The sequence below is a fragment of the Pteropus medius genome, unplaced genomic scaffold (genome assembly GCF_902729225.1).
Source record: "Pteropus medius unplaced genomic scaffold, Ma_sr-lr_union100, whole genome shotgun sequence".
NCBI lineage: Eukaryota > Metazoa > Chordata > Mammalia > Chiroptera > Pteropodidae > Pteropus > Pteropus medius.
The window spans coordinates 4,104,316-4,120,440 of NW_024349224.1; the positions used below are offsets into that span (position 1 = coordinate 4,104,316).

The window sequence follows — 16,125 nt, forward strand, 5'->3', positions numbered from 1 at the left end:
CTGTGGATGGGAGAGGCGGGGCTACGGCCTCCACAAAATGCCTCCCCTTCTGATCCGGGGATCGCTGGTTCCTCAGTCAGAGATAATATCCTTGGTTTAACGCTTCTCGTTCTCAGAAAAAGTGCCGATTTCCAGGTGGCAGGGTGAGTGATCTTTCCAGGAGGCGCGTGTCATTTACAGCACCTCAAGTCTATCAGTCCTTCCCTGGTGGGAGGGCCAAGCTCAAGGGTAGTTAAGAAGGAGAAGTGTCTGGGGTCTGGCCAAGGCGACCGAACAAGGCAGCAGGGATAAGCAAAGCCCAGGGTCACAGTTTTGCCAACGTCTATCCTTGGCTTGACCTCTGTTCTCAGCCTGGGTACAGCTCGGTTTGGCCCCCAGTTACAGTAATAAGAAAAGGCCACCATGAGGGGACTGGAAATGACCTTACTCTTTGGAATGGATACAGCGTTTCTGGTGCAGAGTAAGTAGCGGCTCCTCCCGCCCCCCATGTTACTGTTACTTTGTATTTTCCTTGACTAACATGGGTTTCTAAACCATCTCTCTGCTGTTGTCTTTCCAGCACTCAGATAGGGCCCGACCTTTCCAACTTGGCCGTGTGAAGAATAACAACGACATAAGCCAACTTTTTAAGACTCTCATTACTCGTCCCAGGCCTTGTGCTCAGTGCTTTGTATGCACTGTTTTATTCCATCCATTCAACCGCCCCACAGAATAGAGGCTATTAGTTTCCTTATTTTAGACTTGAGAAAACTCAGTGTAAGTGGCTTGGCCAAGATACCAGTCGGCAGCTGAGCTGAGCTTCGGCTCCAGGTTGCAGCCCAGGCCTTTTCCGGCATTTTCTCAGCAGCACTGGGTTAGAATGCGAATCTGATTGTGCTTCCGTTTCTCTAGAACAGAAGTTCCTTTGGCTTGGCTTTCTTTTCTGTCCCCTACAGAGGTTCTCAAACTACGAAGATCGGACCCAGGGAAGAGAGAGAGCGAGAGAGAAATTGAGAGAGAAAGAGTAGAGAGCAAGCAGATCCTTCAGTGTCGTCCTCGATCCATAAAGTCAGGATCTTTAGGACGAGTTCCGGGAAGGAGTATTTTTGAAGAGCTCTCCTGGTGGTTAAGCTGAATGTGAGAAGCTGTACGGGGCACAGCGTGCAGGGTATTTCAGTCTACGAATAGCAGGGTCTACTAAGTGCTTGTTGAAGGACTGTGTTCTTCCACAATTTGCCAAGGATGGGGTACAGAGTTTCAGGACAGGAGAAGGTTTATGCTGTCATCTCAATGGGCAGTGTCAGGAAACCATAACCTTCAACTCCTTTTATTCCTGTCTCCTCCCTCCCCTCCTCCCTCCCTCCCTCCTCCTCCCTCCTCCTCCCTCCTCCTTCCTTCCTTTTCCTTCCTTCCTTCCCTTCCTTCCCTTCCTCCCTTCTTATCATCTATCTATATTACTAAGTCTACTTTGTACAAAACCTTCTCTCCTGCTGGGATTACGTTTACTATCCAGTGCCAGGTGGCCTCGATGTTTGGCTCCTGATGTTGGGGGATGACTTAACCTCCAACGGGAAGCAGAGACATGATCGTGAGGATGTCACCAGCGTTCTCTTTCTGACCTGGGAAGCGTAGCAGGATGCCCTGCGGTGGGAACTGAAAATGGCAGCCGAGGGTTGACGTGTTAGACCTACAGCCAGGCCCCACCCCTTCCACCCTCCACCCAACCCCTCAGTCTCCACTAAGAACAGACCCGACTTGTTCTTTTATTTATTTATTTTTTAATTCATCTCACTGTTTGACGCATGAACACGCATCCAGCGTTTGTTCCTAGATGACTTCTCAAAACAAATACAATTCTTCCCTGGATCGGTTCATAGAGTCCACAAACTACTTCCTCCCAGAGGAGGAGCCTGGCACAGAAGGAGGGGAGTGGAATAAAAAATGGGATCGAGTGTTCCCCCCACAGTGTGGGGAAGGCACAGGGCCGCCTGCAGTTCCAGGCCACTGCTCCTTTCCATGGATCTGGGCAATCAAGGCTTGATGGTGCTAATAAACCCTCTGACCTTTTATTTCCCAGGAAGCCAGACATCCAAATTCCCCTTGTTTAATTCGTACACAGGCACGCAGTTGGTCAGCAAGAGCGCCGGTGTGTGAATGCACTGGGGAGCTCACCTCATTCTCGCCAGTTAAATTCTCAGGCCTCTGGCACGGGTTGTATGCTGTAGTTAAAATTCTGAAAATGTGTCCCAAGGTCACCAACCAGATGCATATGGAGGCGCTGGCATTCTTTAATCGGTCTATATCTTTCACCGACTGCACGTCCACTGGTTTCTCTTGCTGAGTTCTCTTGAAAGGCAGAGAAAGGAACCTCTTTTTTTTTTCTTTTCTTTTCCATTTTAACCTAATGTCCGATTTTGTCTTTCTCTGTGTGGAATCGGCTTAGGGAAATAGTAAACCCAGATCATATATTTGCATAAACATTTTAAGGTTTTTTTTTAGTGATATTTAAGAATATCTGATAGTGACTGAAAAAAAAAAAAACCCCACTTTGTGTAATTGCTATAAAATGGTGCTTTTTAAAAAGCAGATTCGAGCTATAGATATTTTAACTATAACATTTCTAGAATAAGAACAATGAGTTCTGGGAAACCAGTGGAAAAATGGCCAACTCCCTTACTCAAAATGATGACTTTTTCCTTTGGCCAGCAAGGGTTTAGCATTTTTTAGGATGGCAAAATGAGAAGCTTATGTGGTCCTCAGCACTCCCGGAAAATATTCGAATGTAAAATTGACTAATGTTGCTACAATGATGGGATAATTAAGTAATTTCAAGAGCCTGTGTCCAAATATTAGGCATAAACCACCATGTTGGCCCAGGCAAGGATGTTAAAAATTAAATCCTCGTCAAACCTCTTGTGGTTGGAGACAGAATGAAAAATTGAGTGGGTGTCTTGGTCAAAATTTTAAAAAGAGCTAAAATTCTGAAATTAGATCAAGCCATTTTTTTTCCCCTGTGTTCAGAAAAATCTCTGAGAAATAATACAGCTCGGATCAGAATGTCTTTGAATCCGAGAGGCCAGAAAAGGACCGAGCAGTTGTTCTCTTTGCTGTGGCACATTCAGGAACAACTCCCAGGTTTCATGGGGGGAACCTAAGATTTTAAACACCAGAGGAGACCTCCTTTCCCTTTACCCGCATGTCTGCCTGTCAAACCCAAGGCACCCCATAAATTCCCATCACATGGCCTTTCCCATTAGTAACAGAAAATGGAATTTAGGGCCAGTTTATAGGGTGATATTGGTGCGGCTGACAAATGACCCATGTCAGGCACCTGTTGCGAATGCTGACTGAATGCTACATACATTTTGTTTTTGTTTTTGGCAAAAGTAGCTTGACGAGTACTGGGTTCAAGTCGTGTGAAAGACTGTGAGAGGGGCAGAGTGTCGTGTTTAGGTAGTCAGCTGGTTTGACCACTTTGAGATATTTAATGAATATACCCACTAAATTTAGGTTTGTTTTATCTATCTATCTATCTATCTATCTATCTATCTATCTATCTATCTATCTATCTATCATCTATCTATCTATTTATTTATTATTTTTTCAGGCGAGGCAACCCTTGGTTGACCTCACAGATTGCAAGGACCTTGTCAGCTTATATTCCTTATTTTTTAAATTTTTTACCCCTACAGCACCTAGTCTTCCTAGGTGGTCTCCCATCCAAGTACTAACCAGACCCAACCCTGCTTAGCTTCCGAGATCAGATGGGATCGGGCTCATTCAGGGTGGCATGGCCATAGACTAAATTTAGGTTTTAAAAGGCTACTTCCACCAAATGCTAAATGTGCTAGACATGGATAGAATAATCTGCTTAGTCTGAGGACAATAGAATCTCAATCTGGAGGACATTTGAGAGCGCTCTAGTAAAACTCACAGGTTTTCCAAATGGGACTGAGGATCAGAAGGAGGAAGTGTCTTGACTAAACTCATGTGGGGATTTGTGGCAGAATTGGAGGTCTCCTGATTTTCCAGGGTAATGTTCCTTCTGTTAACGTGATTTAAGAAATGACACTGCCTCATCCATTTGTACACAGGTAAAGCATTCTAAAATCATCTGTCTGTCCGTTCATCCATCCTTTCATCCGTCCGTCCATCCATCCATCCATCCATCCATCCATCCATCCATCCATCATCATCCATCCATCATCCATCCACTTAAAATAACATTTATTAGTCTTTTCTGTCGGGGGCATTCTGCTGGGTCCTGAGGACACCAGAAGGAAAGATGCCATGTGTGTCCTCCAGAAGCAGGTCACATAATATAGTGGAGTGAGTGCTCTGCTAAAGGTCTGCACAGCTCCCTATGGGAATATGGAGGGGACATATTGATATCTGATTGGAGGAAATCAACAATAGCTGTACAGGAGATCTGACACCTGTGCTGACTCTTGAAGGACAGAAAGTATGAGTCCCCGACTTTGTTCTTCTTATTCAAAATTTTTTTTGGCTGGCTGAGTTCCTTTGCCTTTTTATATACATTTTAGAATCAGCTTGTCAGTAGCTTCAGAAACATGGAAATTGCACTTTTTCTGTGAGGTAAGTAGTGACGTCCCCATTTCATTCCTGGTTTTAGTAATGCAAGTCTTCTCTTTTTCTCATGGTCATTCTAGCTGAAGGTTTGTCAATTTTGTTGATCTTTTTAAAAAACCGATTTTGGGTTTCATTGATTTTTCTCTGTTGTTTTTTGGTTCTCTCTGTAGTCCCACGCTAATCTTTATTATTTCCTTCCTTGTACTTGCTTTGGGTGTGCTCTTAGCTTACTCATCTGTTTCCAGTTCCTCAAGCTGGAAGTTTATTGATTTGAGAGCTTTCTTTCTTCTTTTTTTTTTTTTTAATATGAGCATTTACATCTATAAATTTCCCTCTAAGTGCCGCTTTAGCTGCATCCCGTAAGTTTTGGTATATTACGTTTTTATTTTCATTCACTTCAAAGTATTTTCTAATTTCCCTTGTGATTTTCTAGTTGACCCAATTGTTTAATTAGGAGAGTGTTGATTAATTTCCACTAATGTACAAATTTTTCAAATTTCTAATGACCGATTTCTAATTTTATTTTGTCGTGGTAAAGGAAAATACTTTATATGGTTTCAGTACTTTTAAATTTATTGAGCCTCGTTTTATGGCCTAACACATGATTTATCCTGGAGAATTTCTCTGTGTGCATTTGAGAAAAATGTGCATTCTGTTGTTTTTGGGAGGAGTATTCTGTAGATGTCTGTGAGGTTTAGTAGTTTACAGTGCTGTCCAAGCCTTCTATTTTCTTGCACGTGGTCTGTCTCATTGTTCTATCCACTATGTAAAGTGGAATATTGAAATCCTCAGCTGTTATTATTGAATTGTCCATTTTTCTTTAAATTCTGTCAGTTTTTGTTTCACAAATTTTGGGGCTCTGTTGTTAGGTGCATATAAATTTAGAGTTGTTATGTCTTCTTGTTGGATTGACACTTTTACCATTATAATGTGTTCTTCTTTGTGTCGTGGTACAGCACTTTTTGAATTTTTGAATGATGCTGTCATTGGAAATTTTACCCCAATGCTCAAGTAATGCTCATGACCTCCAGCACTAATAACTTATTATATTGCTTTTTCGAACCAATCATTTAAAAGCTTGTGTACACCATTCAAAACTTGCTCTTGTAAAGCCATACCCCCAGGAAGAATGACTAAATCTATTTTAAATGTCTTTGCCTTCTTTCTTTATTGATTCTGTCAGGTGACCTCTCTTAGTATCCAAACCAGCTGGCTGAGGTTATTTCAGGCTAACTTGTTTTCCTAAAATAGTACTGTTTGTTCAAAATAAAGTATCTGAGAGCCTTTTTACAACATAAGAGACTTCAAGTAGATTTAAATATAATCCAACTCCCTCTTATTCAAGAAATAATTTTAGAAAAATAAGCTTGTCTAATATTCAGGCACATACAGTCTCCAGCTGTCTATACTGTTATTTTCATTCTCCTTCATAAAGAAACTCAACTAATCACACATCATGCCTTACCCGCGTCTTCTCTGGCTTTTTGGTGCTTTGAAAGTCACCTCTGGACCTTATTCCTGCACAGTCTCAGTGAGTAGCATGTGGGTTCCAGCCAGGTCTGCGGCTTCGTGTCCTGGCCTCAGGAGGCCTTGACTGGGCCTCCTGATGTGCTTCCCATCCAGACTCTGCCAGATAACCAACAGACTTGTTCGGTTAAGTAGGAAGCTTGGGAAGCAAGAGAAGCATGGCTCTATTGTCCGTAAAGATTAATTTTCTTCGGGGCACTGAGGGGGTGTGCATCGTTCAAGGCCAGCATCACCGTTCCTGGGCGTGTTACTCCCTTGCTCTGAGCCACTGGCCTTGGATCCTTTGAAAGGCATGCTCAAAGCATTTAGAAGAAAAGCCCCATCGTACGGTCATCTCTCTCTTTCTCTTTCCCTCTCTCTCCCTGTCTCTCTCTCCTTCTCTGTCTCTCTGTCTCTGTCTCACATGTGCGCGCGCGCGCACACACACACACACACACACACACACCCATGCTTGGGTTCTTCATGGAATCCTAGAATCTCAAGGCTGGCAGAGCCCAAGACATTCTCCCATAACATAACCAAAAGATCCTTCTATTAGATTCACACGGAGATACGACCTAGTCCAAAGATACAGGCTTATTTTTCAATGAGTGTATTCAAACATTACGGCGAAATGCACATTTTGAAAAACTAGATCATCTGGCTTTCAAATACTTTTCGAAAGTCAGAGCACTGGCGAGACCATCAGCTGCGCACTGTGCTCAGGTCTTGCTGCTCACTGACCCCTCCTGTCCTTTATCACTTTTCCTCCTCCCCTTTTACGCGGTCAGATGAAGAGATAGACATGTTTCACCAGGGGAAAAAATACAACTCAAAGAGATGGCTACCTGTCTTTCAACATTTAGGAACCTGTAGTCGGAAGAGAATGTAGGCTTAGCTCGTGGGACCCCAAGAGGTAAGACTGGGGTCCGTGGAAGTCAGGTGGATTCAGATCTTTCTAGAAGAGCTTTGTATCTGGTAAAAGTGTCCGAATGGTCTGCTTCGGCAAGTGACAAGCCACCTGTTCCTGGCAACCTTAAAAATATAACTTTGACGATCGTTCTTTAATTTATTATTTGGCAATATTTACCTGCCCTGCTGTTCCAGGCTCTGTGATAGGAGCTGGGAAATGGCTGTGAACGAGATGAGCGGGGCCTGTCCTCTTGGAGCTTCCACCTTAGTGAGGTGGAGGGTGCAGACCGTAAACAAGAAAATGAAAATATTTTAAAAATCATCCGTCGTGATGCACACTGGGGAGGACATGGACAGGCTGCTGTGGTGGGGAGCGGAGCGGGGCACGATCTCTACCTTTGCCAGGTTGCTTTTGATGGGAATCGAGCATCACCTTGAACGTTCGCTGCCTTACGATTTTAGGGAAGCGATTCTGTGACTCGGCAATGGAAACTTCTTGATGGCTTTGCTGCCCGGAGATTCAAGATAGTCCTGGACATTTTGAGTTTGGTTACCTGGAAGTAGCTGAAGTACAACCCAGGGCTCAGAAAGTCTGGACGCGGGAGAACCAACTCCCTGCAATCAACAGAAATCTCATTTGTTGTTGGTTTTTAGTTTGGATTGGACTTTATAGTTTTTTGGCCAAAGGTCGTGTGTTGATTTTTAGCAGAAAGAGTCAGATGAAAAGAACTAGCCTGATATCTGGATATCTTTTAAAAATCACATTCCGAGGTTCGTCCTGGAAAGAATTCTGGACTCAGGACCTTTTAGTTCAACCATCTACACCTGGTGTTGGAGGGGTGTCGATAGGAAAGCTTCATCCTATGCATATTCTTAGTTTGTCCCTTAGAGGTGTGTGTGTGTGTGTGTGTGTTTTCCCTCCTTAAACCAACATTTAAAATTGGAATGGTCTACTTAACATTTCTGGTGTTAACAATTTCTGGAGCTTCATGGAAACGTTGGAGACCTGTCAACAAATGCCCGCATTCCCACGCGGTTACTCATCTGGAGAGGCAGCAGCAGACTCCTCTGTATGGAATGCGGGCTCCTCAGTGCATCTCAGCCCCTGTGCAGCCAGGTCACTCCTTCCTGTGACCTGCTGGGCTTCTGCAGGCGTTTCAGTGTTTGACTCCTGATCTATACGTTTCTGGGCCTGGAGTCTGGAGATGCTGTTTAATGATGAATCCTTTATGACTCTGTCATATTGTCTCTTTGAAAAGAAAAGGTATCATTGAACTTTAGACTCTCAGAGCTGAAAAGGCCTGTGAAGACCACCCCCCACCCCGCCATATCCCCCCATACAAATCCCTGTTGAATTTATGGAGAAATCGAAGTCCAAAGAAAGGGACACTCACCCATGGTCACACACTGAGTTGGTGACGCCAGTGACATGCTACAGCGAGTTACCTATACGCAGAAGTCCCATATTAGCCATTATATTAAATTAAGTCCAAAGCAGTTTAAGAAAAGATTTCCATACTGGAAGGATTTTTTTTCTTCTTCTTCTTAAATGTATTGGAAATAAGTAAAGAAAGAAAAAGAAGGAAATTTTGTGTCGTCAGGCCCATCTGAATTTTGTTAACAACCTTAAAAAACCTCCCAGATAAAAATATTTGAATGTCATATCTTAATCATTATCTTGTTGAATTGCACTTACCATTTAATCTAAAAACTCAACAAAAATCTTAATCCCTTTGGTAAACTTCTCCAGGGTGCTGATGCCATAAAGATATTAAGTTCTTTTCATGTCTTCTCAGGGTTTGGAAAGCAGGAGACTCAATATTTGTTAAAATGTCAAACATTCTTCGCAGAGAGAGAGTGTCCTTACACTTTGGACCATTATTCTTTATCCTTTCCCTTCAGCAACTGAGATCAAGAAGATGGATTTTAAGGCATTTGGTTATGTAATGACTTGATTTACATATATTGTGAAATGATTACACAATCGGTTTAGTTAACTTGAAACGTAAGCTGTGCTATCCGTCACAATGAAACTGGACAAATAAGAACACAGGAATTTAAAAATTTCGGATGTATGATCACGGCACTGTGATTATGTTTTTTTAAAGAGATCTTTTAAAAAAAGTTACATTAAAAAATGCATATTGAGATCTTTATAGTTGAAATGATGTATCTTGTAGTTATTTGAGGTGGGTGAGGAGATGGGTAGGTCTGTAGGTGTAAGGATCGGCCGTGTGCTGTTAGTAACTGATGATGAGCGATGGTAGACAGGGTGGGCTTATCACGCTACTCACTGAATTTGTGTGTGTCTGAAATTTTCCATAACGAAATTCTTTTAAGTGAATAAAGGAAGATGGCTTTTAGAGGTTTCCGATGTCTCCCTGATAATGATGAATTGCTAGGGCAGCAAGGCGTGATTCTAGAAGGCTGAGTAATGCTAAGTCCCATTAATAATAATAATAATAACAATAATAATAATAATATATTTTTTAAAAGCTACATTGGTTGAGCATTTACGAAGAGTCAGGCACCGTTCTGAAAAAGTTCCTTCTAGTGTCTTATTCAGCCATCACGAAGGCCCTGTGAACTATGCTTATTGTTATCCCCATTTTACAGATGGGCGAACGGAGGCACTGGGAGCCTAAGGGGTTCTGTCCAGGGCTTTATAATGAGCTACAGTAAAGCTGGGATGTGGCCCCTGTCTCCAGACTCCGAGGGTTTCATCCTTATTTTTTCTTTTAAGACAGTTCCAGAAGCAAAACACACATTCCTGGGGTTCTCTCTCAAGATATTATTTGTGATGGACAAAGCCTTCTAAGTCCCAGCTTTCTTGGTCTCTGCTGCCCAGTATGGCAACCGTTAGCCTCGTGTGGCTATTTAAATTTAAAATAATGAAAAATTACATTCGATTAAAAATTCAGCCGTCAGTCACGCTAACAGCATTTCATAAGCTCAAAAGCCACGTGTGGCTAACATGCACCGTATTGAACATCGCAGATACAGACATTTCCTTCGTCACGGAAAGTTCTTTTGGGGCAGCACTGTTACAGATGAAGAATTTGAGGCTCAGGGAGGCAAAGGGACTTGTCCAAAGGCACAGTGAGACCCAGGATTTAGAAAACGCCGTCGCGATGCCGGCATCTCGGCCTTTCCCCTCACCTCCGGCCAATCTCTTTTTGTCTTTGCAATGAGATTTTAAGTGTATCAGGGGCAAGAAGCATATCTTGTATTTGTGCACTTTTAGCCACTTGACCCTCAGCCCCTTCCAGGGCCGAGCACGTAGTAGGGCTTTCACAAGCCCTCTCACTCTCCAAATGACAGTGGGGGTTCTGGCAAGTATCAAGCTTCAAGTTTTAAGTAAAACGTGTTATTATAATTTTTTTTTTTTTTTTGAGCCGTATACTTAATTCGGTGTAAGTCAGAGAGATGGTTTTATTTTGCAAACCTCTGAGGACTTGTATGTTTAGTGGGAGAAGAGGGAGTGAGCGGACCGGTACTGTTTACCTTTCTCGAGGTGAGGTGGGGGTGGGGGTGTGGGGACCTGGGCCTTCAGGACCCCAGCACTAACTTGATCTTGTAAGAATTCTAACCAGAGGTTTAGTGAAGTGTGTAGACCCTGGGGACTGAGGAGTCTGGGCCGCTGTTTGAGATTCAGCAGGTAACAGCTGTGCAAATGTGGACAATTTATGCAAACTTTCTGGACCCGCGTTTCATAATTTGTAAAGTGGAGTTTGGCCTCCCGGGGTCGAGAAACAGGAAGCATCGTTGAGGTAATGCCTGAAGCCTGACACCTAGGACCCTGGCCTCATACCTGAGAGCCACAGGGATTTCATCACCTCATTGTATAATATTTGTCATGGTCACTCTCACTAGACTGCAGGCTCCATAAGGGCAGGGCCCTTGTCCATCTCGTTCTCTGCTGTATCTCCAGGGTGCAATTCCTAGCTCCATAGTAAGTGTTCAATAAACATCTGTTGAAACAATGAAAAGATATCTTAGTTTCCCCAAAAGTCTGTGTTACAAGGACACTTAAGTGTTTATAGTTCTCCTCCCTGTCAGGCACACAAATCTCCGGTTTAACACCTTTGTTAATCAGTTGCGTGGACACTTCTTGAATACCTCCAATGATGGGGAGCTCACTACCTCGCGAACAGCTCTTTTCAGTTTGTACCTCTCCATCGGACGTGAGGGCAGTGGCACATGTCTAGCCAAGCTGGGAAGTGTTGCGTTTCTCGAGTGCACCGTGCCGTGTTGCTCAGCCACCTAAATCCCTTTGCCTTTGTAGAAACAGGGTCATTTCTACAAACTCTGTAGAGTTTCCCAGTTATCACTGGGGGTAGGGAGCGAGGTGGAAAAATGAACCTAGAGAGTCTGGCTATAAAACACATTACCTGCATTTATGGTCCTCGTGCCCCAAGGCCTGGGATAAAGTGAAGAAGGAAAAACATTCCACTCTGGCTCCCAGTGACCCCTAAAAGCAACCCTCTACGGAGTCATTTAGGATGGTAATTCGAGTATAAACTCGAGCATGCGTTCCTAGCCTTCTCTCCATAAACGCAAGGAGCCTCACGACGGTCGGCACCAAATTGCTCAAAAATGCGGCCCAGAACCCTTCTGAATGAGGATTGGGCTCAGAGAAATAAAAAAGTTAAGGGCACGTTGCTATGGCGTTACAGGCGAGGGGGTATGCACCAACCTCAAACTGTGCACAGAACACGCGTTCTTCCTGGAAGCCCTGCCCACGGAAAGCGAAGCCAGCAAAAGCCATTAAAACGTCAGCCCCGGAGCCGGGTGGGAAAAATGCACGTTTAAAAGTAAACATGTAGCCTTGTGATAATTGTGTCCCCTGGAAAGCTAAGAATGATGGAGAGAAAGAGAAAGCATTGGAAATAAAGAGAAAGGCAGGGAGGAGGGGGCTGCCTGGTTCCCGCCTCCCGCCGTTTTGCGGTTTAGAGACATGGCATCGCCACTTGCTTGAGCACAGCACCCAAAAGCCATCTTTGATTCTTTCCTTTCATTATTTCTCTGCATCTAATCCACCGGCAAATCCTGAGGAGTCCCGACTACGCTCCAAAACATGAGGTCGAACCCTATGAAGTTGCCAGTATTATAGCTTCTCTGACCCACAAGAAATGGCCATTCCATGTGGTTCGACCTAATTGAATTTCAGATCGGCAACTTTTCTCCATCACCGTCATCGCCATCCTGGCTCACGTCCCATCATCACTATGTTACTACAGTAACCAATCGGTCTCCATGTCCCGACTCCTGTCAGAAATTAGAACGAGTCGATTCCACATTTACAATACTTCAGGGTTAAATCTGACTAAAGACCTGAGTACAGAAAATGACACAGCGTGGCTGAAAGAAATTCAAAAGTGTTCAAATAAGTAGAAAGACATTCCACGTTCATGGGTCCAAAGTCTCTGTATTCTTTTCAAGTTGATCTATAGATCTGTAGGTACAAATGTAATGCAGTCTTAATCAAAACTTCACAAGGTTTTTGTTTTGTAGAAGTTGACGAGCTGATTTTCAAATTCACGTGCAAATGCAAAGGACCTAGGAAAGCCAAAACAACTTTGCAAAAGAACAAAATGGAGGGCCGATAGGACTTGATGTCAAGATTTCGTAAACAGGTACGGTAGTCAGGAGAGTGTGGTTTTGGTGTAAATATAGACAAGTAGATGAATGGAACAGAATAGAGAGCTCAGATGTAGACCCACGCCTACATAGACAACTGAGTTTTGACAAAGGTGCAGAGACAATCAGTGGAGGAAAAAATAATCTTTTTAACAAATGGCGATACGACGATCGAACAGCCGTATGTGAAAAAATGAAATCAGATCCATATTACACAACATATTAAATGTTATCCCAAATTGTAGGCCTAGAAGTAAAGTGTAAAACTATAAAACATCCAAAAAAAAAAAAAAAAGAAAATCTTTGATCTTAGCTTAGTCAAAGATCTCCTAAATATAACTACCAAAACACAAACCATTAAATAACGCACTGGATTTCATCAAAATTTAAAACTTCTGTTCTTCAAAAGACTTTGTTAAAAAAATTAAAAGATAAGCCACACAGTGGGAGAAAATATTTGGAATTTATATAGCTCATAAAGAACTTGTATCAGAATACGCACACACACACACCCTTAAAACTCAATAGTAAAACAAAAACAAAAACTTTAATAAAGACATCGGCTAAAGATTTGAACAGACACTTAAACAAAGAAGATTATGTGAAAGTCAAATGAACACATAAAAAGATGCTCCACATCATTAGTCATTTAGGAAATGCAAATTAAAGTCATAGTGATGTGCCACTACACACCTATTAGAATGGTTAACATGAAAAAAAACTGAACGTATGAATGTAGAGGAATTAAAAGTCCCACTCACTGTTGGTGGGAATATAATATGATATTAGTACTTGGGAAAACAATTTGGCAGTCTCTTAAAGAGTTAAACATATACCCACTACATGGCCTAGCCAGTTTGCCCTTACCTATTTACCCAAGAGAAATGAAAGCTTATGTCTACACAAAAACTTGTTCATTCCAGCTTTATTGTAGTCCCAAACTAGATACAACCCAAATGTCCATCAACAGATAAATAGATAAAAAATTGTAGCATCTTCATACAATGGAATACTACTTGGCAAGAAAAAGGAATAATTATTGATATACGCTATAACAAAGATGAATCTCAAAATAATTATGCAGAGTGAAAGAAGACAAAATATATACTGCACGATTCCATTTATATGACAGTCTAGAAAATGCAAGTGGATCTATTGTGAGAAAAAGCAGATCTGGAGATGGTGAGAGGTAGAAAAAGGGTAGCAGGGATTTCAAAGGAGCGGGAGGAAACTTTTGGATGTAAAGAATATATTCATTATCCTGATTGTGGTGATGGTTTCAAAGCATAAACATGTGTCGAGATGAATCAAAGTCTACACTTGTGCCGTTTATAGTAGGTCAATTATACCTCAATAAAAGTGTTCTAAAAAATGCTTCAGTGGTTCATGGAACAAACAGTCCCCTGGGACAAGCCAGTTCTTCATGCGCCTTAGCCTGTTCCTCTTCTTTTCTTTTTCGTTGGTGCTAATGATTCACGTTAACAGATGGCTTGTTGAGAACCAAATACAAATCAACTCAGGCGGCCATTCTACACGGTCTCCTGGAGACAAAAACACGATCCAGCTACGTGCCATCTACAAGAGACTCCTTTTAGATCTAAAGATCAAAGAGGGTAACATGAAAAGGTGGAAAAAAATACGCAAATAGTAACAAATGTGAGCCGAGGTGGCTATACTACTACAAGAGAAAACAGAGAAAATCAATTAAACCAAAATGTGGTTCTTTGGAAAAAAATCAACAAAATCAACAAACTCTCTCCTAGGTTGACTAAATAAAAAGAGAGAAGACTGAAATTACTGGCATCAGAAATAAAAAAGACAAATTACTACTGATTTTTTTTTTTTTTTTTTTTAGCGAGGCAACCCTTTGGTTCTCTACAGACAAGGACCTTGTCAGCTTACAATCCCTTATTTTTTTTAACTATTTACGCCTACAGCACCTGGTCTTCTAGGTGGTCTCCCATCCAAGTACTAACCAGGCTTGACTCTGCTTAGCTTCCGAGATCAGACGGGATCGGGCTTGTTCAGGGTGGCATGGCCGTTACTACTGATTTTACAGAAATAAAAAGGATTATAAGAGCATACAAATAATTTGTATGCCAACAAGTTGGATAACCTAGATTAAATGGACGAATTTCTAGAAACATACAATCCACCAAGACTGTATTATGAAGGCACAGAAAACCCGAATAGAAGTATAACAGAGGAGGAGACTGAATCAGTAATCAAAAGCCTCCCAAGAAAGGAAAGCCCTAGACCAAACGATTTCACTGGTGAATTCTATCAAACACTAAAAGAGGAAGTAATGCCAATCATTCTCAAACTCTTCCAAAAATTTCAGGAGGAGGGACCACTTCCTAATTCATTCCGTGAGACTAGCATCAGCCTGACACTAAAGCCAGGTAAAGACTCGACAAGAAAAGAAAATTCCAGATTAACATCTCTCACGAATATTGATGCAAAAACGAAAAAAATACGAACAAACAGAATTCAGCAGGATAATAAAAGTATTATACACTGTAACCAAGTGGGATTGATTCCTGAAATGGAAGGATGGTTCAGCATATGGTCATCACTGATATATTAATCAATGTGATACACCCCATGAACAGAATGAAGGGGGAAAAAAACTCATGGTCATCTTAATTAATGCAGAAAAAGCATGGAATAAAACGCAACACCATTTCATGATAAAAACACTCAACAAACTAGGAATAGAAGGAAACCATCTCAACATCATAAAGGCCACATATGAAAAACCCACAATGAGCATCGTATTCGGTGCTGACAGACTGTTTTTTCGCTAAATTAGGGACAAGATTGGGATGGCCCCTTTTGCCATTTCTACTTAACATAGGGTCCGAAGTTCTAGCCAGAGTAGTTAGGCAAGAAAAAGAAATAAAACCTTCCAAATTGGAAGCGAAGAAGTAAAATTATCTCTGTTCATAGATACCTTGACGAACACAGCAAAAATCCTGTTAGAACTAATAAATAAATTCAACAAAGTCATAGGACACAAAATCAACACACACACAAAATATCAGTTTTATTTCTATACACTAACAATGAAAAATCTGAAAAGGAAATTAAGAAAATGATTTCCTTTACAATATCACCAAAAAATAAAATAAATAAAATTAACCAAGGAAATGAAAGACTTGTACACTGAAAACAAAATATTGATGAAAGAAATGAAAGACATAAATGATTCATTTTACACATATATTTGTGATTACTATGTGCCAGACATTACTCTATCTCGATTCAGGGTTACACCAGTGAAATCAATAAAATAGAGCTTACATGCTAGTGGAGAGATACAGGCATTCGGGGGAACTAGTAACACGTGCATGTTAGACTGTGATAATTGCTGAGGGCAAAAATAAAGCAGGGCCAGGACAGAGCCTACTGGGGGCGGGATTTGCAATTTGCTTGCTCATGGCCTGACCTCTGCTAGAAGGTGAGACTCTGGCCAGGAACCATCTCTGTCTCGGTTCC

The 16,125-nt window shown here is 41.8% G+C and overlaps 1 non-coding gene and 1 pseudogene across 1 annotated transcript; both read right to left on the reverse strand.

Annotated features, from left to right (window-relative positions):
• Positions 1-3,662: 3,662 nt before the first annotated feature.
• On the reverse strand, positions 3,663-3,781 carry LOC120617437 (5S ribosomal RNA). The gene has a single exon (XR_005656918.1). It is a non-coding gene; the product is annotated as a 5S ribosomal RNA (ribosomal RNA).
• Positions 3,782-14,555: 10,774 nt separating this feature from the next.
• Positions 14,556-14,673, reverse strand: LOC120617419 (uncharacterized; annotated as a pseudogene).
• Between the last annotated feature and the right edge of the window lie 1,452 nt (positions 14,674-16,125).